A 25,896-nucleotide genomic window follows, 5' to 3' on the forward strand; every position below is an offset into this window, starting at 1 on the left:
ATTCCACTCATTTTATAGACCTCTATCGTATCTCCCTTCAGCCATCTCTTCTCCAAGCTGAAGAGGCCTAACCTCTTTAGCCTTTTTTCATAGGAGAATTGTTAATATAAATTATACAGAAAACAAAAAAGGAGCACTACTACACACAGACAGTCAAATAAATCAGGAAAATGTGCAGAATAAATTCAATGTCCACACATAATTTTGAGTAAGGAAATGTATTCTTTTGAAACGGCAACTCCACAGTGTTGTAACAGGAAATAATTTAGAGTGGGTCCTCCGACACGGACCCGTGTTTCTCCATGAGGCTGCGTCGGGAGGGACAAACAGTACTTTATTTCCTCTGTAACTCCCAGTGACGCTGAATGTGAAACTGGTTACAGAAGAAATAAAGTACTGTTCGTTCCTCCCGACACAGCCTCACGGCGAAACATGGGACCGTGTCAGGGGACCCACTCTAAATTATTTCCTGTTACAACACTGTGGCGTTGCCGTTCAAATTTATTTATTTATTTAACATTTTTCTATACCGACCTTCATGGTTAAATACCATATCAGGACGGTTTACATCGAACAGGGATAAAAATAATTAGGTAAAGGAAGAGACAAGTTACATTAAACGAGGACCGTGAACTTGGAAGCTTAGGTAGCTGGAAGAAAAGAGATAAAGTTAAGTAAAGAAAAGAGAAATAACAAATTCCGGACTAGAGATAGTTCAGAATAGAATTAGTCCACATGTTAGAGTTGGTATCCATGCTGTCCAGGAATCAGATGAGGGGAGGTATAATTGTTCGTGAGTAGATAAAGTCTAATGTGTATCCCAGGGTTCTGGGAAGGCTAGGCGGAACAACCACGTTTTGAATACAATACCGCGGTTCCACTCCCAGACCCCTCGTTGGACACAAACGGAAATTTTGGCCAGCTTGGGGAGGTCAGGAGGCCCCCCAAGCTGGCCAAAAGTTCCGTTTGTGTCCAACGAGGGGTCCGGGAGCGGAACCGGGTGGACCACGTGACGGCCACGTCATCGACGTGACGCGGCCATCACGTGGTCCTCGCAAAGGAATAGAGGAATGGCTTCCTGACTCCCCGCTGGACCACCAGGGAATTTTGGTAAGTCTTGGGGGGGATTAAGGAGGGTGAGGGGTTTAAATTTTTATTTAGGATCAACGATCGCGATTTCCAACTTATTCAACATAGCTATGTTGAATAAGTTGGAAATCCGATCGTTTTCGCCTCATCACTTTTTTAAGTAAAAAAAAAAAAAAAGTAGCGTTTTACATATAAGTTCAAAACGAATGCACACCCCTACTTAAAAGCGTAAGTAGAGGCGCCTGGAGAAAATGAGCTGAAAATCACCAAATTCCACCACACAAGGCCTATGTTCTTATATGTTCTGCCGTTCTCATGCATGAGGCATTATTTTAAGCCCTGGGGAATTGCATCAAAGCACAGAGAGCCTCTTTTATCGATTTCCCTTAAATTTCTGTAATAACTTATGCCATGGGATTTCCTCATATTTTACAAAGAGAGGCCATTTGCTTTGTTCCATGACAATAAGAGCAAAAAAAAATGAAAGAGTAGCGATTGCAGAAAACCCACAGAATAATAATGAGCGGCAAGAAAACGTCTGGCTACATGAAAAATTAAACCATGTCAGATTGAAACACCAGTTTTAAACCCCGAAAGAATGTCACAGAAAATTCTTCACAAGGGTGAAGAATAATATTGCAACCCTTTCAATTCAGTATAATAAATAATATAGGTACATACACAATAGCTAGGCAACTCTAGCATGCTAGCACCAAAGCAACCAGTCATCCCTGCAGCTAAATTTCCTGGAGGAATCAAAAGTAACTGTTAGATCTCTCTTTTGAAAATCCAATTTATTTTGTCTAAATTTCTCAGATTTAAATGTTCTAATCTTTTTAGATTTCTTATCTAAAGTAAACTCTTCAAGCTCAGCTTGGATTTTACTGGACTCCATCAAGGCCAATAAGTGCAAAGCACATTTATTTAATATTGCACTCCACCAGCTGAGAAAATTTGTATTCTCAAAGTACAATTTATTTTCCTTTCTTTCTGTATTAAGAATGAACAAAGCAAATAAATTGTACTGTGAGAAAATAAATTGCAAATCCAACAACACTCCAGCATTGTGGTGATGAACAATTCTTTTTAAATTAATCTCTTATGGCATTTAGAGATGGATTTCCAATCATTCTCATCACTGGGCTGAGCAATCTTAGAAAATAAGTTTTCTTCTTTTATAAATAAAGTCAAAGTGTGGTACTAAGTTTCTTAGTGGGTGTTACAATTTCACCTGCTATGCAGCCTCATCATACCCTGGCTTGGATGCAGGGGTCCCCTTGGAGCACTGTTCCATGCTATCCCCATCAGTTTTTCACTGCTACTCAAAGCCTGTGATGCAGCCTCCTTGCCAGGGGTGGTTCTATAATGAGACAGGGTGAGGCGGCTGCTTCAGGTGGCAAGATTCTGAGGCGGCAAAATTGGCCCCTGAAACCTTCCTGCCACAGCCTCCTCACCCTTCATTCAGCCAAACAACTCTGTTGGCAGGAAAGCCTGCAGTGCTGGTGGCATGGAGCAGTGACATGTTGGCGGGGTTCCCACTCCCTGCCAGCAAAAGGAAGGTCCCAGCAGCACGGAACTGCGATGCGCTGGCAGGGTTCCCACTCCACGATCCAGTGGCCGAAGAAGAGTCACTGTGGTGCCGCCAGATTTTCCCCTGCAGCCGGCGGCAGGAAAAGGTCCGAGGGGCTGCCAGCGTTTTCCCCACAGCCAGTGGCAGAAGAGGGCCAAGTGAGAGTGTCTGCATGTGAGAGAGACTTTAAGAATGTGTATGAGAGGGCGTATGTATGCATATGAGAGGGTGGGGGTGTGTATGTGTGTGTATATATGAAAGGGTGTGTATATAAAAGGGTGGTGAGGTATGGGGGTGTGTATGAGAGGGTGATGGCAGTGGGGGGGTGTATACATGTGTTAGAGTACCAGTGTATATGTGTGTGAGAGAGAGGTTAAAGTTTGTGCACCCTCCTCCAATCTACGACAATCTCAGGAGGACTGGAAATCTAAAGATCCCAGGTATGGATAGTGGGAGATTTTTTTTTTTTTTATCCTTGTTAGTTTTAATTATTGAATGTGATGTATCTGCTGTTTTGAAATATTGTATTAGTTTTTGGCAATATTTTAAACATTTTTATATGTGTTTTTAATTGGCTGAATTTATCAGCGGATTTGGCATTCTTTTTATTGGTATGTTTAATGTTTTTGCATTGCTTATAGAGTTTGGCTTCTTGTGATTTCCAGTTCAGCTTTTGTCTGCATGCTTCAATTTATATTTTATGATCTCTTTATTCTGTATTTGGTGAGGGCCTGTCTGTGTTCTGCATGTGTGACTGAGTCTTTAGGTATTCTGCTAGCATGTAGTTTCTGTGTAGGGATTTACAACAACCTGGCTTTAATCTGTTTTCCTAATAGAAGGTGTATTAGTGTTTAGGGCCTGATGTAATATTTGCAGTAAGGATTTTTTATAGGTTGAGTGCTGGCAATTATGATATGGAAGGCCTACTATATTGGAATTGTAGATCAGTTTATTCCTGGCTTTCTGTGGTCCAAGTCCACACCCAGTGCGATTTACTACAGGCCCAATACCATATGGGATCCAGTAAACCGCCTTGATTACTATGAGAAAGATAGTTTTATTAAGTCTATTAAACTATTACTATTGAAAGTGTTTTTTTGCAGTGTATGCCTATATAATACATATGTTGCTGTGATATTTTTACTTCAGAAGATTGTACTTCGAATGTCTATTTTCCATATGTAATCTGCCTTTTTAGGTTGGGGAAAGTTAATACATTTTAAAATGGAAAAGAATGCATAAGTTTTACTTGTATGGGGAGGGAAGGGGAATGAAGACCAAATGACTGCTAGCATGGTTTAATAGTGAGGTGAAAGATTAAGTTAAAGCCAAAAGGACATAAAATGGAAAGTAGATTGTGAAAGCTTTATAGGGAGTTATGAAAGTGGACTGGAATAACTTTGCATGCACAGTTGGGATAATAGTGGAACAAAGCAATTACCAATAAATAAATTAATAACTGTGGATCACTGTGGATCAATATATTGCACAGCCTAGTATAAATTCATTAGCCATGAAATTATAGCATGATATCTCTTTTTCTTTCTGTAGTATGCCTAGTAACCCTTTCCCCCCACTTTTGGTTACCCTCCCTTGGTACTGCCAGTTCCCTCCCCCCCCCCCCCTTCCTGCCATTGTACATAGTAAGTTAAATTCAGAACATAAGTACTGTTAGTATAGCGATTATGTAAAACAGGTTTCGTTATATTTACTTGGTTAATCTGTTATACTGTATCATGTCACCCAAAGGCCTGCCTTTGAGACATCCTGCTCTATGTAGACCGGTGTGATATTTTGAATCGGATATCAGTATAGAAAAACAAACAAATAGTAGTAACAAGTTGAGATAAGAACATCTTTTTTCCTTCTGATAAAGTCCAGTACTTGAACATTCTAGAGCTACGCACTAACAGGATGCATTCTACTTATGAAGAAATTTTGCTGAAATTGTAAGTTCTAATTAGAACAACTGGCTTTGCAAACCCTGACCTAGAACCAGAAAATGAGAATATAAAATTAATTGTAATTAACAGTATTTTTCAGATTTCCAGAGGGAGAGCGCTGCTAGCCATCCCATGGTCTTTCTCCAAGCTCATGTACCTTTATTTTGTTTTTCACAGATACGTTGACTCACAACAGAGAGACTGTGAGGGTGGTATCTATTTATTAATCTTTATCTCCTTTGTATAATTGAATAATATCTTTTATTATTGTAATGCTGTTTGCTTTTACTGATAATCATTGTAATTCTTTTTCCTTTGCAGAGTTTTACTGTATTTTACAATATTTAGTAAATAAGTTTTGCTTCTACAAATCTATGTTGTTTGTTCTAAAATATAATATACCACCACTCATCCCACCATTTTGAAAGATCCAAATGAAGAAAATAAGCAAGAGCATAAACACTGGCAAATTAGATGTAAAATAGCTGTAAGAGAGAATTTGAGAATAAGCTTTCCAGAGAAGCAAAAACTAATAATACAAACTTTTTCAATAACATTTGAAGCAAAAGGCCTGCAAGGGAGTCAGTTGGGCTGCCAGATAATAGAGGGGTAAAAGGGGTGCTCAAGGAGACAAGGAAACAGCAGAAAAACCGAATGAACATTTTGCCTCAGACTATACTGAGAAGGATGCTGGGTTTGTACCTTCACCTGAAACATTCTTTGATGGCGATGATTCTGAACAACTAAAACAGATATCTGTGATAATGGAGGATGTGATAGATCAAATTGACAAACTATCAGGACTGAGTGGCAGCCACCTCAGAATTCTAGAAGAACTCAAACATGAAACTGCAAAGCTGTTACTTGTCATTTGTAACCAATCATTTCAAATGGACATAATTTCATAAAACTGAAGGGGGCCAACATGATGCCAATTTTTGAAAAGGGTTCCAGTGATGATCAAGGAAACTGTAGACTGGTCAGCCTGATGTTGATACCAGGCAAAATGTAGAAGCTATTTTTTAAATCAAAATCATTGGCCATGTAGATAGAGATGGCTTAATGGGGAAGAATCAATATAGTTAGCAAAGGGAAATCTTGCCTTACCAATCATTTAGATTTTTTTGAATGTGTAAACAAGTAGATTAAAGTGAGCCAGCTGATATAGCATATTTGGATTTTCAAAATGCCTTGACAAAGTCCCGTAAGGGAGACTCCTCAGGAAATTAAAAAGTCATTGTTACATTTTCCATGTCGATGTCTGATTATATATCAGGACTCAAAATATGTGTTTAATCAAGCTGAGCAATTGCACTCTTACCTTGACTCTCATTCCTAGAACCCCTACTAAGCTGGTAAATTTGTTTTTGGTGGAGTGAACACTAAAATTGAATTAAGAATAATGTTTCTTTATAACTGCTCCTTTTATTTTTGCCTTGATTAACTCCCAGATGTTTCCAGTTTCCTATGATATAATGATTGATATTCACAGAAAGAAGTATTTCTTAACATTTGTTTAAATTGCATAATTAGTGAATTTTCACTTACTTTCTGTTATATTGTATTCTTCAAAAAGTATTATATTCAATAAAAATAAAATTTTAAAAAAAGTCATTGTTTAGCAGGCAGTGTCCTATTGTGGATTGGTAAATGGTTAAAAGACAAGAATCAGAGGGTAGGACTAAATAGTTTTCCAAAAGGAGAAAGGTCATTAATGGAGAACCACAGAGATTAGAATTAGAACCTGTGCTGTTTAATATATTCATAAATGATCTGGAAAAGGGAACAACTAGTGAGGGAATCAGATTTTCAGATGACATGAAATTATTGAAAGTGGTTAAAACAGCAGTGGATTGTGAGGAACTGCGAAAGGACCTTATAAGACTAAGAGACTGGACTTCTGAATGGCAGATACAATTTAATGTGGAAATGTGCAAAGTGATAAACATAGGGAAAAATAATCTCATCTACAGGTACACAGTGTCACTGCTGAGGAAAATACATTGGAGTCTTTCTGGACATTACATTGAAATTCTCAGCTCAATGTGTGGTGGTGGTCAAAAAGCAGATAGAATATTAGGAATGATCAGAAAAACAATGGAGAATACAATGGAAAATATATTGACTCTATATCAATCCATGGTGTGGCCACACCTTTAGTATTTAGTGCAGTTCTGGTCATCTCACCTTAAAAAAGACAGAGGAACTATAAAAGGTGCAGTGGAGGGCAACAAAAATGATAAAGAGGATGGAACATGTCCCCTGTGATGAGAGGCTACACAAATTATGGCTCGTCAGCTTAGAAAGGAGATGACTGAGAAAGGACATGATAGAAGTTTAAAAAACATGAATGGGTAAATAAAGGACGTTATTTACCCTTTCAAATAATACTCCATGAAACTAACAGTCAACAGATTTAAAGCAAATCATAGCAAATTTTTTTTCACACAGCATAAAGTCAAGTTATGGATGAAATCTTTTGCCAGAGGACTTGGTCAAGGCCACTAGCATAGCAGGATTTAAAAAGGTTTGGACAAGTTCCTGGAGGAAAACATTATTAGTCAGGTAGGCTAAAGAAAGCTATTGCTATTCCTAGGAGTGAGGAACAGGATCTTTTTGGGATTTGCTGGGTAATTGCAAGCCGTTATTGAAATATTAGGCTGTTCTTATGTTATGTTCAGTTGAAATGGTGGACTTGAGAGGTTGTAGTTCATTATTGGATGCAGAAAAATCAGGAATATTTCAGTTGAGTTTGGAATGTTTTGGGAAACTGGAGTTGTGTTTGATTTCTGCAATTTTACAGCCAATGTTTTGGTATTTTTTTCATTAGCGCTTTTTTCAATATTGGCTTCCATGCTGGTGTGGAAGACTTGAGTGGTGTTTCCCAGGATGGATGCACAAAACCACATGAACTTCAGCTTTTTCTAATGCAGATAAAACATCATTCAGGTTACAGTGCTTCAGCACATTGGAATTACTGCCTATCTTTGCAGAACACTTCCCACTCCCCGGGATTTTGGTCAGCATAGATTTACAGGAGCTTCCTCTCCTGAAGACGTGGTTGCCTTCTGAACTCAGCTGGGCTTAGTCCCTTATGCACCCTCAGGCCCTACCCCAGCAGGGTCTCACCCACAGAGCTCTTTCCTTGTGGGATTTAAGGTGGACCTGGCATCTAGCCTGGTCCTGCACATGCAACAAGGGGGAAAACAGGATCGCTCCGTTACAGCTGGGTTGATGATTACTAAGTCATAAAAGCAGGATTCAGCATTGATTTCAAGCTTATGATTTCCCACCTTTTAAATATAAGCCTTTACTATTATGCTAATTTGGTTTTGAATGTTTGTTTTTTACTCTTTTGTGGAATTTCCTGTAACATTGTTTGCAGGTTTAAAATTGATGTTTGACTTTGCTGTGGTGTAATGTTCTCTACCCATAGATTTCTTTTCTTTGTTCCAATATATTTCCAGTTTCTCCTAACATTTTACAAGCTTGTCCTAGACATTGAAGGCTGTCCTAGGAGTACTATATAGAATGACATTTGTTCTCTAATCTCATATTTTGGATCTCTGCTGGGACTTCAAGGACACTTTGTAACGGATGGTTCTAAACTCTTCCGTAGACTGATCTCCCTTCATATAATACATATGTCTGTCTTTTGCACGTGATCTCTTTCTCTCTGTCTCTCTTATTTTAAATCTCTGACGTCTTCTGCTTCATTTCTTGATTTAACACAAAGGAAACGCATTATGGTCATTATTTTATTCACAGAACCTATCAGTGTATAGAGCACAGCATTTGGATTCTATGACTCCTGACATGAAGAGCTTACAGTCTAAATCTGAGCACAAGGACATTAGGGGACTTGTGCAAGATCACGCAGTGAATCACTGACATGGGATGGGAATGTCGGTCTCCAGGTTGCACATCACAGTTTGTACTGCCACCCCTTTCATCTCCACATATGTAAGATGTACAGCCTGGGATCAATTCAATTTCTCGTGCACCTGGTTAAGTATTACCATTACCAGGGCCTAATGCATGTTTTGCTCTGAGTTTCTCTCCTAAATCACTGACAGCCTTCTGCCCTGTGCTACCTAACCTAAGGCTCCCTACCACTTAATAAACTCTCTGACATGACATGTCAATAAAGATCGTGCCTTTGCAGAGAAATGACTAAGATGCAGGCTCCAAGAGTCACTTAGGACCAGCTGGCACAGTCCTGCCTCATTAGTTCTCACCCAAATGTGCCGATGGTTACAGTCATCATCAGTTCTTCCTGATTTTTTTTTCCAGAAAACGTCAAACATGATGTAGCACGATGCCTTTTCGTGTTCATCGGCACGCGTGACATTGCATGATGAAGTGTGCTGTGATCCCAGGTGTGATGGCGTTATATCAGCCTGACTGTATGCAGTAATGTGAGGTTGGTAGATTTCAGGCTGCAGTGCTGCTTTATACAACAGAAAAGCAGGACTTAAAAATCTCAGAATTGGTTGGGATGGAAGGAAGGACAGCGGGACAGACCCAACTTCTTCCTAATAGCCCAGAGGCTCTGTAGTCACTCTAAATTGTGGCAACCCACCCAGCCTGTGAACTGTCTCGATAAAGGTTGAAAAAGATAAAAGCTCTCCATGGGATAAAGGAAGAAAAACAGTTCACGAACCACGTAAGCTGCAGTGAGCACTGTAACAACAGCACCTGAACAAGCTGCTGGCATTGATTTTTGCTCTCTCTCTCTTTATAAAGATCGTGAGTGGTTGCAGTCAGGGGAAATCAATGTAATTGGTCTAATAGACAGAAAACACACACATGCACATGCCACAAATAAAACCAAGGTGTTTTTTTTCCCTGCTTATTCAGCCAAGAGCAGCACAGAGCATCTGGATCAGATCTGCTTTGGAATGGGTTTCATGTGCGACAAGTCTATGGTCTTATCCGGAGACGACACCCCATGGCTGGCTGTGCTCAGCCAAGTACATCTCAAGCAAGCTTGCATTTCTGATAGCTTACATTTGTCATCCCTGTCTACACTGCCTCTGTCATTTAAAGCCACAGCTGAGAGCACTTGCTAGAAAAAAAGAGACTGCAGTTGGCTTAACAATCAATAACTAGCTGACTAGATTTAATCTGGAACCTAGTGGTATGACGAGGAAGTCAGTAATTGGGCATTCATGCAATAACCAGCCACCATGGGACAGACATGAAGCAAGTACCTTGTGGATTGTGCATTTTTTTCTTATGCTCTTGTCCCCAACTATAGAATTTTTATTTTAGTGTGCTGTAACATAGCAGCCGACCATTATGCAAAATAATGTATCCCTAACTACACACAGAGGCCATTTAATTTAACATATTTTTGCTAGTGAATTTGGGGCTTGTGAACAGTGCTAGTTTGACAGCATTAAAAACCCATATCCTCCACTGAGCCACAGAACAAGTTCAGCATAGGTTGTGACAGTATAGGCTTCTCAACGTTGCCTTGCCAATGTGAATCAGATCTGTTCTAGAACAACTGCTTTTGAGGGTGATGGGGTAATTCGGTCTCCATGATCAGGAAATCTTTGGCCTCTCTGGTCAGATTACTAACTATGGTGCTAATTAGTGCTAAATTGTGATGGTGATTTTACTGATGTGGACACCTGTCCACAGGGAACTGCACTGAGACCACCACATTGTTTTTCACAGAGGCCACCATTCAGATTTCCGATGATAAGGATCGTTGGTCACTATTGACCTGAGCAGGAGCTGAATTGGTGAAAGGCTCTATAAACCTATGCCAGGTCCTTCAAGTCATTCAGTCCTAAGAGGTTCCAGTGAGGTCACTTTTTTTCTTCCTATTGTTTGTGAGCACAGACTTAGCCTATTTTTAATTAATGGTGCATGCAGTGCTAAAGCTCCCGTCATGATACAGAAGATGTGATAGCCCAGTCTGCTGCCCTCAGATTGAAGAGTGAAGTCACAAGGCACACGAGGAGAAATGCTCATCGCTTTTTCCTTACCATGGTAGTTTCAGCAATTGAGCCAAAGCTGTTGATAAAGATATTGCAGCTAACATTCACTGGTGGACCTGCATGAGAAATGAAAAATAATCTAATAAGCAATAATGACCACTTGATATAAGTCATTCAATATGATTGCCTTAGGTAACAACAGAAGCATAATATTTTAATTTACATTTTACTGGAAATTGACCAATAACTTTATGCAGCATTGTGATACAAGAAAATTAACGAGAAACAGGGAACAGCAGAGGGAAACCTAACCGATACTGTTAAGTATCTTTTAGTAACAACACTAGTATGGTTTCAGCAGTTCCTTTAATAACAGCCATAGGGTCAGCAATATGTGTTTCTGAGGAGGATAAGGATAGTGGATCATTATTGATTCCTTCCAGTTTAGTTTGGGTAAATACTTGGAAAGGATGGGATGAAAAGGAATTCCTTTATAATAGATTGTGGGACCACAGTAGAGTAAAAGTAGGGTTATAAGCTAAAAGAAAAACAATATGAGCTGACTGGCACATTACTGCTTTAAAGTGGTAATCTCAAACTTGCAAACTGAGTACATGAGAAGGGGATGATCTTGGAATCTGTGCCATCTCATTAAATATAGAAACAATTCAGACCAGGATTGAAATGAATAGCAGAATAGCTGCAATGGCAAACAAGATTTCAATATCATAAAATGTTACAAAACCTGAGTAATAATTCAAACAGTGAAACCCAGGGCTTTACTGGGCTTTGTTTTAATATCTGGAATTACTTTACAGGTTTGCCTTTGGAAGATAAAGAGGATTACGAAAAAATGAAATTTGTTTTCAAACGAATGCAATTTTGGATGACTGCTGATCCATGAAACCTATTATACAAATCAAGCAGTATTTCTAAAACTAGTTACAGCTAAGATTACTTGAAAATGTCATAATCCTTTTAATTCTACCTGTGTCCCAACATCTCAACAACTCGGTTCCTCTCTTCAAATCCCATCTCAAGATTCATTGCTTTTTTTTTTGTCTGTGGATAAGATATGCCATATTGGGTCAGACCTAGGGTCCATCAAGTCCAGTATCTGTTGGTATTTTTTAACATTGTCCATGCCTGTTGGACACTCTTAACCTTTGTTGTTGCACCTTTCATTTTTTTTTTTAACTATTTTTCTAATTTTATAAAAGTTTCCCTTTTGAAAGATTAGTGCTAGAGCCGAAGATTTACTTATTGTTCCCCTTCCAGTCATTAGTTCGAATTTGATCATGTTATGATCACTATTGCCAAGCAGTCCCACCACCATTACCTCTCTCACTAAATCCTACTCTCCACTATGAATTAGATCTAAAATAGCTTCCGCTCTCATCAGTTCCTGAACCAATTGCTCCATAATACTGTCATTTATTCCATCCAGGAACTTTATCTCTCTAGCATGTCTTGATGTTACACTTACCCAGTCAATATTGGGATAATTTAAATCTAAAAGAAGGTGTAAGCAAGCCAGATGTTGTGTGTGTATATAAACAAAACCAACCGGTCTTCTCAATCATTCACCTTCTTTCAAAAATCTTTAATCCAAACTTTTTTTGATTGATGTATTTTTCTAAGTTTTTTTTTTGGGTGATGATTCTACTCTTTTGGGTAACTTTTGGATTAAATATAATTTAAATCTCCCATTATTACTGCACTAACAATTTGGTTAGCTTCCCTAATTTCTCTTAGCATTTCACTGTCCATCTCATCTTTTTGGCTAGGTGGACGGTAGTATACTCCGATTACTATACTCTTCCCAACATGCAAGGGATTTCTACCCCTAAAGTTTCAATTGTGCATTTAGTCTCTTGCAGGATCTTTATCCTGTTGGACTCTATGCCATCTTAGACAAAAAGCACCATCCCGCCACCCAGTTGCTCCTCTTTATCATTGCGATATAATTTATACCCCGGTATAGCACTGTCCCATTGGTTATCCTCCTTCCACCATGTCTCTGAGATGCCAATTAAGTCTATGTCATCATTCACTGCTATACACTCTAACTCTCCCATCTTACTTCTTAGACTTCTGGCATTAGCTCAGTGAGAGAGAACAATGCATTACCTGGAGAGCAGGTCCTTGCTACAGGATCACTTCCTGCTGCATCAGGTTGATGCTTTCTGACCAGGAGAACTGCCTTCTTTGAGGCAGCACCAGGCTGCCAGAATCGAGTTGGGACTTGGCTTCTATGTCCCTGAAGGTCTCATGTATAAACTTCTCTGTCTGCCTCAGCTCCTCCAGGTCTGCCATTCTAGCCTTGGTCTGTGAGAGGCAGGAGCTCTTTGCACTGGGTGTACACATACAATCTCTCACCGGCAGGTAATAAAAAAATCATACATGTGACATTTGATGCAAAAGACTGGAAGGCCCCCCTTTTACTGCTGGAAATAAGAATACTTTAAATGTATTTAAATACTTTAAAGAATACTTTAAATCCCTATATGCAATATACAACCCCTATCCCCTCTATACATTCTGTCCATCTTCATCCTCCCTCTACCCCTTTCTTTCTTTCCCCCCACTCCATCCCCCAACCATTTCTCTCAATACCATCTCAGTTATCCAACAACCTCTATTTAAGTCTTTCTATTTAAGCCTCGTTCATTATATAGTTTATTTAATTTTGTTTTATTCACTGTTTTCCTATAAGTTCTATGTAAAGCCTCTGTTTTGCTGATTTTGAAGTTATAATGTAAACCGAACTGATGTTATCCTACGAAGTCCAGTATATAAAAACCTGCAATGGGATAATTAAACTCTTAATAAGGCTGGGGCAATCCTGTGTTTTAGATAAAAGACTAATTGATATTTAATATAAAAATGTCTCCTGTTTATAAATCAAAGGATGAGTTAAAGGTGGGTGGGAGTGAAGGAGTGAGGGAAAGGAAAACACACACAAATTCTAAGCTTTTCCCACCTTTTGGCTAGCTTTTTATAACAAACACACAAACTCTAAGCTTTTTTCTACTTTTTGGCTAGCTATGTATAACAAACACACCAACTCTAAACTTTTTTCTACCTGAATAAATGCATCTTCAATAATACCTTAAAACTTTCGGTTCAAGTTGTTAGACACAACTCTTGAGGCAACAGGTTTCATTGTGTTTGGGTAATTGCCAGGTTCTTGTGGCCTGGTTTTGGCCTCTGTTGGAAACAGGATGCTGGGCTTGATGGACCCTTCGTCTGACCCAGCATGGCAATTTCTTATGTTCTTATGTTCTTATTATATGAGCGGTGACAGATGTGCATGATGAACTGTTGGGACATTGAGCAGGCCCTTTTGTGAGGAATGTAAAGTTTGATGAATTATATATTCATAGCATGGTATTTGCCCATGGAAAATTATCAAGAGCAAGGAGTTTGTGCACAAGCATTGCAGTCTTATGTGTCACTCACCTCAAATGGCAGCCAATGAAGATGGCACAAAACTGGAGAGATATGATCTCTCACGGAACTACCAGAAATTAAATGGGCTGCAGCATTTTGTAAAAGCTGCAGTGCCCACAATGAAGTAGCCAGCAAATCCAAGTATAGGGCATTACAATAGTCCAGCATAGGTGTAATCAGTGATTGTAGAACTGTACGAAAATCACCACTCATCAATAAAGATTTTAAACCACACAATCTAAAAAAAAATCTGCTTGTATAACCAATCTGATTTGCTTTTTAAAGGACAAGTCGGAATCAATGACAACTCCTAAGCTCTTGATGTTAGTGGACAGCTGAATGTCAGAATTCTCAATCTTCAAAGATGGGGTTATAATGATGGAGCTCCCATGATGGATGATCAAAAGATTCGTCTATGACAGACTGAGAGCCAGCTTGTTGTATGTCATCCATTGTCTGATGATTGACAACATCAAGAAATGAAGTATCGGCCCAAGAAGAACCAAGCTGAATATAGAACTGTATGTTTTCAGCATACAAATGGTACCCCAGACACAACCCTGTGAATAATTTACAAATGGATAACATATATATGTTTTGCAATGTAAGCAGATGGTATGACATATGTAAGAGCACCCCTATGGGAGGCTGCCAGAATAGATTATACTCTGAATAACACACAGTTTTCTAAAAGGAGGCCTCTGATACAGTGGTGAGCAGAGAGATTACTCTTCTTTTCTTCCTTCTTGCAGTAAGCTGAAGGGAGGGACTCAGGCAGAAGAGTAGCTGCAGACCTCAGCAAGGGATCTGTAGGCTTTTTCCTTATTTTTGGATAGTTAAAAAGAGGGAAAGCGTGTCTGAAGTAGTCCATTTGTCTCTTTTCTACTTTAAAGGACTGAGGAGAGGTTTCCTAGTTGTGAGTGATAGCTCTCATTTATAGGATTTTTTTCTTAGGGAAGGAGACAGTCCTCTCTCTGAGCTTGAGTGAGTTCTATTTTTTAAGTGGCCAGAAGGAATCTGGTTAAGGATGCCAACTGGCTCCAGATTTTCAGGACAGGCTGATCCACTTCTGGTTTTACCTGCTGCCTGAATGTATTTGCAGTCTTGCATTTCTTATGGAAATCATTCTGTAGGGACACCAGAACTAGAAATCCAAGGCAGGGAGTGGGATAAAACCAGGCCAGGATCAACTTGTCTTGAAAATCTGGTTCCAGTTGACAACCCTAGATCTGGAACCCACACAGCAGTCAGCTGTGATACTCTTCAAGGGAAAAGGCGTTTTCATTCTGAACGCTCCAGCCAATGTGACCCAGTGCCAAAACGGTGCTACACCCTGACAAATCACATTCTGGATGATATTCAAGCTTAAATATTTACTGTTTAAGTTGGAATATCATCCAGCGAGAAGAGTAATTTGTCAGAGTCCAAATGTGAAAACCCCAAGGGCTTAGATGTGAATCTTCTCCCCTTGCTCAGAGACAAACCTGTACCCTCAGCCCCCCCCCCCCCCTTTGCAGTGAGAAAACAGATGGGGGAAGGGGGGCTACATACTGTAATATATTGTTTCTTGTCCAAGATAATATTTGTCTTCCTCATTTGTATTCTGCTAACTACGAAAATAAGCAGAGAAGATGATCCACTTAGTACACACCCAGAGTTCCTCCGTTCCTGTGTCTAACCACAGAGTTATGCAATGATCTAAATAGTGCTAGTAATTTGAATAGCTGGGTCTCTAATGTCCCACCCAACATACTGATTACAGTCCCAGGAAATGGCACTTTGCCTTTAAAGTCCCCCCTTTTTTCCACTCCTGATGAAGAATTAATCTGGCATAGGCTCTCTGTTCTTTTCATTTAGCTCAGACCTATTAAAGTGCCTTGACAAATAACTGGCAGCAGCTCAGTTAAATGACATGCTCCGAAAGCTAGGAATCGGAGCTCCACCATGCTGTGGCCGTGACTTCCATAGAAATTGGATACTGATTTATGTGTGGGCGAGAAGAGCTAGCAAACTGCCCCTCTGGGGAAGGTGCAGTTCATTGAAATAAATCTGAAATTAAATTATGTTGGATAAAAATTACAATACAGCTGGCTTCAGCAGAAGGATAATATATATGTTTCATTAAATATTAAAGTTTCATTTCATTTTTGTTTTGCTTTGTTTGTGGCATTGAGGGAGCCGGGGAGACATTTCGTTAACCTCTTGTCTTCTGGCTAGATTGTTTGGTTTGGACCTGCTCATTGATCCCATAAAGACTTTCCTTGGGAGTCTATGACATGTTCTTGACATCTGAGCTCCCTAGCTGAATCACCCAGTTGTTGGTGTTAGGGTATACAGAGAGAGATGCAACCAACCAAAAAAAAAAGGAGGTTGATAATTCCTCTGTACAAATCATTGGTGAGATCTCATCTGGAGTAAAATGCCCAGATATGGAGGATATAGTTCTGGAGAGACAGCCCAGGAGTAGTGGGGGGCTACCATAAAGATGCAGTGTCTGCATCATAAGCCCTGTGAGGAAAAACTAAAGCAACTAACTATGCATACCGTAGAGCAGGGATGGGTAACACCGGTCTTTGAGTGCCATAGACAGGTCTGGATTTTAGGATATCCACAATGAATATGCATGAAATATATTTGTATACAATGTAGGCAGTGCATGCAAATATATCTCATGCATATTCACTATGGATATCCTGAAAACAACTTGCTTGTGGCACTTAAGGACCGGAGTTGCCTACCCCTGCTCTAGAGGGAGAGAAGGAAGATGGGACTTAGGGAACTGATTTTATTATAGGGTTTTATCTTTCTGCTATGAGAATTGCTTGTCTATTTTTAGATGGTTTGTGCTATTTGTATGACTCCTTGGAGTGATATTTTGGGTATTCATGTTCAGGTCTATCTGATTAAGGGGTTTATTTATTAAAGGCTTTCTCTCATTTTGTATCTATGGGAAAAATGCGTAGTAAATAACCTCTATGTTTGTTCTGAATTTTGTCATAATCCATTGATGTGATATTTGTGTTGATGCTATTTTACAGACTGTAACTCACCTTGAGCATGTTGTGAGTTAGGTGAGAGAGAAATGGAAGTAATGCATAAGTGGCAATCATTATTCAGTAGAAAGAAAGTTCTAGAACAAGACATCACAATATTAGGCTGTAAAGTGGTTGACTCCAGGGTAACAAATGGAAATATTTCTTCACAGAAAGGTTGATGGACACATGAAACAGTCTCACAGTGGAGGTGGTGGAGGTACAAAAACAGTATTGGAATTTAAGAAAATATGGGATAAGCATGGAGGATTAAAAGAGAAGAGGAGCGTAAAGCTGGAGATCATGAGTCTCCTCCGGGGCCTCATGGCACAACTCAACACTCAGCCCTCAGCCCTCGAATTGCCAGGAACATTATGGAGTTCCCAGCAATCTCTTTTGAATACCCTGAGGACCGATTTGGAGCCTCAGGGGTGGGGCTTGGGAGATCAAGCCCTTTATGCCTGTTCAACTTCCTTTCCATTTAGCCACCAGTTATCTCGGAGACAATGCTCCCTCCTCTCATCTCAGCAGTTTGCTGATTTGATACTGGCTCATGCTCTTTTGCTCTGATACTACAGGGAAAGAAACACTACAACCATAAGCAGTTATCATATTCTTTTTAATTTCTAAAGAGAATGTACTTGTATGGTAGATGAAAAAAACAGTACTGGATCAAATGCATATGAGATACTATTTCTGACATTGTCATAGGAATAAACTAATCCAGTCCTGGTTTTACCCAATTGCATGTTAGGCATTTGTAGCTCTGATTTTCTTAAGTGAAACGAAGGGACAATCAGAAGTACAAGTCCCTTAGTGTGATAGGGTAAAATCAGGACTGGATTAATCTATTCCAAATGACATGAAGCCAGATGGCAACCTTACTACAGGGGAAATTTTCAAAAGTATGTGGGCAGGTGCAAATTCCACAGCTCCTTCCCCCATCTCCCTCTAGCCATTGTATCAGCTCTTGACAGGAAAGGATAAGTGAACTTTCCCCTTGAAAATTTCTTAAGGAAAAATGACCCACAGAGATCTGCACCCATTTTTTCTGTGTATCCATTTTCCCTGAAAAATAACACCTTCAGGAAAAGAGCTATCTTGGTGTAAGGATATCTTAGGGCTGAAGCACGAAGTCTGGTTCAGGTTAGTTTGGGAGAATCCAGAGGGGACGAGGGCAGAAAGGCCGTTGGGAAGGATTGAAGTTTTCTTGCAGGTGTGCTTTTCTACTTTTTGGTCATGGAGGGACCACACTTTTGTCCAGGGAAACCCTTAGCAGATACATGGGGGCATTTATCAATGTTTTGCTTCTGTACAAAAATTGTTTCAGTCTTGCCTCTGCCTTTCCCCATTGAAAATACTGGGCTACTTTCACTTCCTGTATATGGAAACATTTTTGCATTGGAGCAAATTTGCCCCACAGTCCATTTCAAACCAGTGACTCCAAGAATACGTGAACGCATCTAGGCATGCTTGTCTTTTTCTCCATTTATCTCAAACTTGTCCTGCTTTTGATCCTACTTTTGTCATTGAGAAAATAGGGCCCAATAATCCACTGCCAAGAATTTCAGGATTCATTTCCTAGGTATTAGTGGTCTCACGCTTGCTTACTGTCACACCCAAGTACAGTAATTTTTATTTTTATTTCAAATCTGAAATAAATTTTTAAAAAAATCTTTGATGGAAACCAGAAATCTCTGACATATGATTATAGACTGCCAAATTTTTTTTTTTTTAAATAAAGAACAAGCATTGTCCCCAAAACTTCAACCATGCATAAAGTTATTGAGAGGTCAATATTCAGTAAGCTGGCAAGTGACAAAAATATCTGGGCAAAGTTAATTTTGTAATGTTTCACAGATTCTCAGTGGGACTTACGCACACAAGTCTGCTGCTGAATATATGTGTGTAGAATTATTCACAGAACATTATCCAGGTATTGGAGTGAATTTTCAAAGGGGCTCTGAGAGCAAAAATATCAGTCAGTCCACATTGGATTTAATTTTGCATCTTTTTAAATATTCATTGTAAATAATTCTGTTCTCAATCTATCTCTGTTCTTCTATGCTCCCAGTTGTATTTCCCTGTTTATTGTAACTACAATTCCTGCACCAGTTATTGTTGCTTGAGTTCTCTGTACAATGCACGCCCTGCTAAATGTAAACCGGTTTGATGTGACCCGTGGTCGTGAAAGCCGGTATAGAAAATAGTAAAATTAAAAAATAAATAAATAAACGTGCTTAAGCATAGCATATACGTGCGTAAGTAGCATGTATATGCTATTTTATACACAACGAGAGTACACGCACATTTTCAGTTTCACGGGTACATTTTACTGGGGGGAAAAAAGGGGGCCATCTAGGTGCTTTCTGGAGTGGGGTTCAGAAGTACACATGGCAGTTGCTAATTTGTAAGAAAGAGACATACGCGTATACATTAACAAACTTGCTCGTACATTTTTATACCTGCCAATTGACTGGCTCAAGGGAAATCAGAATTGTCTGCAGTTTTTAGGTGGGAGGTCTGGGACACCTGGAGGGGATTCAGGGTGAACTGGAAAAATACTGGGTAAACTGGTAGAGGTATGGGTGATCTGGTGATTGTGCATCCTTTATAAAATACCTGCCTCCGCATTTAATTCCGGGTGTTTGTTTACGCAGTGTCACAATTATTTCCTGTGTAAAGTATAATCATAAATGTTTGTAAAATGGGCGAAGCATTTTCTTGCATTGGAAATAAATGCACATACTGGGGTAGATTTTATAATTTAGCGCGAATGCGTACTTTTGTTCGCACACCAGGCGCGAACAAGAGTACGCGGGATTTCAATAGATACGCGTGTATCCATTAAAATCCGGGATCAGCGCGCGCAAGGCTGCCAATTTTGGGCAGCCTGCGAGCGCCGAGCCGCACAGCCTGCCTCCGTTCCCTCCGCTTCGAAATTGGAGCGGCCTCGGAGGGAACTTTCTTTCGCCCTCCCCTCACCTTCCCCTCCCTTCCCCTCCCTAACCCACCCCCCTGGCCCTATCTAAACCCCCCCCCCCTACCTTTATCACCGGATTTATGCCTGCCGGAGGCAGACGTAAATCTGCGCGAGCCAGTGGGCTGCTGGTGCGCCTTCACCCGACCTGGGGGCTGTTCCAGAGGGCGCGGACACGCCCCCGGAACGCCCCGGGCCAAAACCACGCCCGCGGCGCCGCCCCCGAAACATCGTGTCACCCGTGCCATGCCCCCGAAACGCCACGTCACGACCGCCACGCCTCCTGGCACGCCTCTCCATGCAAGCCCCGGGACTTACGCGTGTCCCGTGGCTTGCGCGTGCCACCGAGCCTATGCAAAATAGGCTCGGCGTGCGCAGGGGGGGTTTGGGGTAGGTTTTCGGGGGGTACGCGTGTATCCTACGCGCGTACCCCTTTGAAAATCTACCCCACTGAAACCATATACATTTATTTATTTATTTATTTAAATGCTTTTAAAATATACCGACATTCATAGGACATATCATGCCGGTTCACAATCAACATTGTAAAGGAGGAAGAGGAAATTACAAATAACAGGGAGGGGGGAGGTGGAGCAGTGAAGGAAAAAGGAGAGGATGGGGGTCAGGTGACAGTAAGCGCAGAAGTTGCGGGAAGGAGAAACATGTATGTTTGGAGCAGAAATCCGCAGTATTTGATAAATTTTGCAGCTCCCTCCACAGAGTTCAGAAAATACTAACAGTACTCTCGATGTATCCACTTGCTCGTGCAAATGCTGTACTGTGGATAGGTTTGAAAATTGAGCTCATAGTTAGAACAGCTGTTTTCTGATCAGACTTGTGCGTACAGCTTTAGCTTGAGAGCACTCAATATGTGCACTCAACAGCTAAAGTTTAGTCACACCCCCGGAATGCCTTCGTTGATCCCCTTTTTGCTGGGGAAAAGTTTGTGAGCAGAAAAAGTTGTGCACACACAATTTATGCAGACAGCAGGGGTAAAATTTCACAATTCATTTTTTGAACATGTAACTTGTAAAAGCTTTGACTATCAATCTTTAAGAAAACTTCTATAAATACAAGTTTGCCATTTACTTCCTGCAACAATAAAAGACATACCTTTAAAATTTGGTCTGATTCTGGCATCGTACCCTGAGATTTTCCCCATCAGCTTATCTAGAAAATCTGATGGGGACATGAGCTTGGGAGCATTCCGGGCTGAGGCACCAACTTCTTTGGATGCTGCCAAGCTGAAAAAGATAACAAAGAAAGAAATTCAAAGAGTAATTTATGGTGAATCAAGATTGTTGAGTTGACCTCTTGTCAAATGCTGCTGGCCTTGGAATCAGGATGTGGGAATGGAATGTATTATTCTGCGGAATTAGCATTAATACCTTAAAATATTCCTAATGAGGAAGCTCTTGGTTGATTTGGTAGCTATCTTAATATTTCAGAGTTCAGAACCAGGCTATAAGTCAAAATTTTGCTCTTCAACCAATCAGTTAAAATACTTTCTGGATAATCTACCTAAGTATAGATCTATGGTTTACTAGATTAGAGATCATTCTTTAACAATCTATTTTGTGGATAAATGTTCTGGTAATTAACTTGTAATGATGAACCACATCATTACAATTGATTTACAGCTAGTTTGGTTTGAGGTATAATTCAAATTGGTGTGGTAGTAATCTTTTGCAAAATTTCACATTAACCCTTCGCAAGTAGTAAACTCATGCATAGTCTGATGTGTATGAAAATTCACTAAAATTCTGAATTAATGAGCTGCTGCAATGCAATATCATGCACAACTGCTGATTATTTCAGAATTCAGTGGAAACCACTGAATTCTGAAATAATCTGTCTTCATGAGCCAGATTTCACAAAAATGATAACTTCAGACTTCTCCCTGGGAAATTTTGCTTGCCACTTTGCCACCAGTACAGTTAGCAAACTTGCTTGTGAACAAGGCCACCCAGATATTTTATTTATTTATTTATCTATTTGTTTACTATATATTCAGTTTATACCTAGGCCTTAGGCAGCATACATAAGAACATAAATATTCAAAACAAAACAAACATCAACTACAAAAATCATACATTGATCAGAGTTCAGGATGCAGCCATCCTGCCTGTACAGGGTCAATCAAGATTTTATTAAAAAAAAAAAAAAAGCTTTCCTAAAGAATAAGGTCTTTAACCGTAACAGTCAATCAGCCATAATTCCTGTGGCAAAGAGTTGCAGAGGATGAGAGTAGCTACAGAAAATGAATGCTCCCTGGTGTCAGCTAGCCAAGCCTAGCATGTAGATGGAACGTCCAACAGGCCTTTCTGTGAAGCTAGCAAAGTCCACATGGGACTGTATATCTGGAGCAAGGCATTGATCCAGGGAAAAACATCAAGAGATAATGTATGTACAAGCACTGCAATTTTGTATTTGAACCTTTCACTGGATAGCAAAGAACATATGAAAAAAAGATATGAGACTGAGACCTCTCTGGACAAAGTTTGTGAGGTACAGACTAATATGATTAAGGATCTCTCTTCATCTTCTCGTAGGTTTGAAAATACTGAGAACCTGAGAGTACTTAATTTTCCTCAGATTTCCTTGATTTCGCCAGCTGAGCTTTTTATCTCTTATTTAAAGGAAGCCTTGTTAAATTCAGAGACTGCATTACCTCCCACTGAGAAAGTTTATTTGCCATCTTCCAAGAGAGCTGCAGTTGCTGCCAGGATGGACGTTCCCGCTGACCTATCTAACTTCCTGGAGAATTATAGTGAAGAAAATGTGGTCGGGTGAGCTATTCGGCTTGTAACATTTGTCTTTAAACAGGACCATATTTTTTTCATCATAAGGATGTCTTGTTTAAATTTCAGAAAATTTGGATGCTCCCTGACTTATCTAGAGTGACACAGAAAAGTAGGAGGAAGTTTTTAGTTATGACGCAGCATTGTATAACAGTTTGTTTTCTGACATGTTGGAATTCTGTGTTTAATGTGTAATGTTTCTGCTCAGAAGATCCATCTTTTCTTTATTGTATTAATTACCTACTTGTAATGGTCTTAACCCATGGTCTTTTCTCCCCCCCCCCCCCCCTTTCTATTGGGATCTAAAGTTGGTGATATGCTAAGGTGAACATTTATATATTTACCTTGTTTTTCTTTTTCTGTTGTATTGGTTTGGCATGTCACCTTATTTTCTTTCTCAAATATGTTGTATATTTTATTTGTATTTAAATGCATAAATAAAAACTTGAAAAATGTAAAATTGAATTTTTCCCTCCTATTATTGTGCTTTCTAATGGTAAATGGAATCTACTCTGAAAAGAGAACCATGTTAAGTGGAGTACTACAGGGATTGGTGTTGGGATCTTTGAGAGCGACATTGTGGAAGGGAAAGAAGATAAAGTTTGTTTATTTGCAGATGATACCAAGATCTGTAACATTAATGATGCACAAACGTCAAACCTTTTCAGTTGGAAAGAAATCAGTAGAACTAGGGGGTCTGAAACTCCAGGGAGGACAAGAAAGTGCCAACATCAGGAAATATTTCTTCATGGAGAAGGTGGTGGATGCCTGGAAGGCCCTTCCAGAGGAGGTGCTGAAGAAAAAAAACAGTCAAAGAATTCAAAGGGGCATGGGATAAACACTGAGGATCCCTAAAGGCTAGAGGATGGGAATGAAGAAAAGGGTGCATGGGGGTAACTTGCTGGTGCTGCGTTTACTACCCTTAATAGAAAGTATGGGGAATACTATCCTTAACCAAGAAGCCTTCATGCTTTGATGAAACTGTAACATTGCTCTCTGCTTCAACAGCAGGGGGAAAAAGGGAATTGGATTCAGACAACAACCAACGAGGACCATGACTTTCATGATCTGGGGAACTAATAAACATGGGAATAACTTGCACGGAGCAGTAGTTACTACCCTTAACATAACGCATGGGATTACTGCCCTTAACCAATAAGCCTTGATGCCTTTGATGCAACTGCATGACAAAACTTTTATAATAAAGATCACTTTCCTGGGTTTAGCCTCAAACTTAAACTCATATAATACCCAGTGTATCATACCTCAAACTGTATTGCCGAGATCACCTATAGTTTATCAAAATATAATTTTTATTAAAAGAAAATGTTTTAAGGTGAAATGTGGTGGTTTCATATAATGTTTGAACGGGAACCCTCCGGGTTACCTCGTGATTAGTATAATCATAAACTTACCACCTCCACCCATAAGAAGCTTCCTGGGCAGACTGGATGGACCATTTAAACCTTTTCTGCCATCATTGCTATGTTACTATATTAGGACTGGACAAGACAGAATAACAGAAAACAGGGAAGTCCAACAGGGCACAAGGCAGACTAGAAGACCCTAGCAGGCTCGGAGGCCACAGAGCAAGACAAGGAGGCCAAAGAGGCCATAGAGCAAAGCAAGGAAGCCCAAGAGGTCACATGGCAAAGCAAAAGACCAGAAGGCCACTAGGCAAGGTAAAGCAGAAGGCCCGGAGGCTACAAGGTAAGATGAGGCAGAAGGCCGGAGACTGCAAAGTAAGAGAAGGCCTGGATAGGCTGCAAGATAAGATGGAATAGCAAGATAGAGGTGGCCAGGTCAGAGAGCCAAGGTGACTCAATGAAGAGGCACTGAGGCATTAAGCAGGCTGGGTTAAGTAGGACTGAGGCTTGGGTATGGTGTGACCAGTGAAGAGGTAACTGGCAGAGCTAGGAGTGGGGCTTACTAAGGACCCCAGGTGGAAAAAAGGTTGCACCTCCAGGTAAAACCTTAGGGGCGGATTTAGGCGAGCAGGGCCCTGCGCGCCGGTGAGCCTATTTTACATAGGCCTACCGGCGCGCGCAGAGCCCCGGGACTCGCGTAAGTCCCGGGGTTTTTGGAGGGGGGCGTGTCGGGGGCGGGCCCGAACCGCGCAGCGTTTTCGGGGCGTGTCGGGAGCGTTCCGGGGGCGGGCCCATGCCCTCCGGACCCGCCCCCAGGTCACGTCCCTGCGCACTAGCGGCCCGCTGGCGCGCTGGGATTTACGCCTCCCTCTGGGAGGCGTAAATCCCCCAACAAAGGTAAGGGGGGGCTTAGACAGGGCCGGGTGGGTGGGTTAGGTAGGGGAAGGGAGGGGAAGGTGAGGGGAGGGCAAAAGGAAGTTCCCTCCGAGGCCGCTCCGATTTCGGAGCGGCCTCGGAGGGAACGGGGGTAGGCTGCGCGGCTTGGCGCGCGCCGGCTATACAGAATTCATAGCCTTGCGCGCGCCGATCCAGGATTTTAGTGGATACGCGCGGCTCCGCGCGTATCTACTAAAATCCAGCGTACTTTTGCTGGCGCCTAATGCGCCAGCAAAAGTACGCCTATTCGCGTTTTTTGAAAATCTACCCCTTAGCATGGGAAAACTGTACAGCAGTTGAAACAGTGACACATTAATTATGTTAACCCACAGGATATCTCATGGATTAGTACATCAGCCCTCCTGATCTTGCCAGGTATTCTCCCATTTACATGCTAGCCAGGCCTGCCTCTGCTTCACTTCCAAGTTTAAGTTTTCCCATGCCAGTGTTGTGGAGTTAGCATGTTTTAGTCTACTATTTCTCTGAGTTGAAAGTATAGAGGCAGTTCTATGGCCAACATCATAGAAATTGTAGCACAACAATGCCACAGATGCATGAGCAGAGATTCTTCTGCTTGTTATTCAGAGTCTGATCAGGCACATACACCTCAATTCCGCAAACTCCCTGAGTCATGGAAATAAAGATCACAGTGTCAGGAGAGATTTTAGCTAGTTGCGGTTTTTCTCGTGCAGCAAAAAAAAATATTACGGCTGACTTGGACATGTTCAGGTCTTCTCTGCACGTCTTTAACCTCTGGCACGCCTTCAAAATTAA

The sequence above is a fragment of the Rhinatrema bivittatum genome, chromosome 18 (assembly GCF_901001135.1).
Source record: "Rhinatrema bivittatum chromosome 18, aRhiBiv1.1, whole genome shotgun sequence".
NCBI lineage: Eukaryota > Metazoa > Chordata > Amphibia > Gymnophiona > Rhinatrematidae > Rhinatrema > Rhinatrema bivittatum.